Raw genomic sequence first — 2,234 nt, forward strand, 5'->3', positions numbered from 1 at the left:
TCGGAAGCCATTGAAGAACTAATACTTTTAAGATTGTTAAAAATATCGGAGAGATCGAATGGATCCAGGCTGAATCGTGAACGGAATCACTTTCCTTAAAAGTATTTCAAGCACACTCTCGATAGTCTTAGAGTTGAAACGGCCTGAATACCCAGGATAATTCAGCCTTACTCGAGTCTGCACAAGACCGGTGAAGAAACTCGAATGCAAGGAAGCTGTCTGGAAAATATATCAGAGGATAATGATTTTGTATATTGATTCCGAAATAACAAACTTGTATTTATAGCCCATGCAAAAGTCTGTTTCATAAGTTGCAACTCTTCATGAAACAATATTATTTAAAATATATAATTGCAATGGTTCATAAAAATACAATGCACCACTTCATGAAATGTTATGTATTTCGAATTCAAATTCAAAATCAAAAATCAAACTTTAGGCAATAATTAAAACATATTTGCAGTATGCCGGCCGAAGGCCGGGCCGCCCGCCGGAGGCGGCCGGAGCGCCACCGGCGCCGCCTCATTAACGCCGCGAATAGCCCGATCGCTCCGATGCGACGTGCCTAAGTGCCGTCTACAAGCCGCCACTAGCGCCTCTACGTCCACGCCCTCGGACCCGGTCCCGGTGTCGCCGGTGGCGACACCGACACCGGCGATGGTGTTTTTGGTAGAGACAAGTGGCATAAGGCTTGGGACCACCACATATGACTATGTGGCACTTTATCCTCTTTGACTCTTTTTGGAATGTACATTGTTCCAAGTGATATATAAATGCTTTTAAAGTTTGCTCCACTTTTTATGTGGGACTATTTATGAAGCATTTATTGTCATTCTCACATTTGTCATTTTAGAACATAACTTGATGAAATTAATGCTCATAATTTCCAACAACATGTTTGTATCATAATATATTATCATATAAGTTTTCAATGACCAAAAGAAAATAAATAAATAAATGTGACTATATGTTTGCTTTACAAGAAAAAGAGTATGGTTGGTTATTTCTAGTTTTATGGGTAAACTTGATATCATATACTTTCTTCTAGAAATTTAGAAGTTTTATTTTAGAAAGTGGGTGACTTTATTGATACTTTGATGATGATATTATTACTACATGCACATGGAACAAAAGATAAATTTTGTTTAGAATAATTGAAATAGAAAACACATAAATTGAATCAATAAATGTAAATCTCTTCCAACTGGTGTGAGAATGATATGCTACTGATATAGGTACTGTAGCGGCATTTAAAGCTAATTGAGAAAATCAATATGATTATTTCAAGTTTACTAATATGTATATTAGATAATACTTAATAATAACATTAATAAATACTGATCAATTATTATTAGTATACAATATTTTTTTCTTTTTGAATTTTAAGTTAGAAATAAATATTTGGGTTACTTCGCTCATTTAAAGTATTTCCAATTTCGTTAGAGTTATCGATAGAGTTGTCAATAGAGTCGTTAGAGTTGTCAACAAAGTTGTCAGGGTTGTTTTAAGTTATTAAGAGTCATACTTTTAATTGTTATACGTAATTCTGACATGTTTAGATTGTCAGTTTAGGATGTCAGGGTTACATTATCGTTGAAACTTTACAAATTCATAACTTTTAAACCGTGAATCCGTTTTGAGTACCGTTTGAAGCGTTAGAAAGCTAGCGTGACATTCTTTTCAATAAAAATAGTTTTGTTGGCAGTAAGTGATATTAATTTCATTGAGCCGATTTGATTGGATTATGTTCGCACTTGGATCAATTATTCGCTTTATCGGTAAATTACAGTATTTTGAGAATTTGTCCGTAATTGTATTTTTGGCTCGAATGTTTATGTTAAGAATAATATATGTATATGCCATGATGTTGTGCTAATATTGATTCTCTGTGAGTAGTTGATTAATATTAATTCTAATGAATTAATTGCTTGATGTTGGAAGTGTGTGTTCATGTATAATTGGCAAAATGAGAATTAACATGAGATAGTATAATTACTAGTGTTAATTGGATTGTGTGAATCGTAATTGATTAATTGGCCTCTTATATATGATGTCTGTGTGTTGTGAATGTTGTGTATAATTGGTGGATAATTCATAGAGTTGAATTATTGTGATATGCGGAAAATTAAGATGGTAGAGATGATCTTAATTGCATATATTTGTGATATTGTACATACATTCATATCATAGTGTGCCTTGAAACATAGGTGGATTTGCTTTGAAACACAAGCGGA

This window comes from Vicia villosa, unplaced genomic scaffold, assembly GCF_029867415.1.
Source record: "Vicia villosa cultivar HV-30 ecotype Madison, WI unplaced genomic scaffold, Vvil1.0 ctg.000044F_1_1, whole genome shotgun sequence".
In the NCBI taxonomy this organism is placed as follows: Eukaryota; Viridiplantae; Streptophyta; class Magnoliopsida; order Fabales; family Fabaceae; genus Vicia; species Vicia villosa.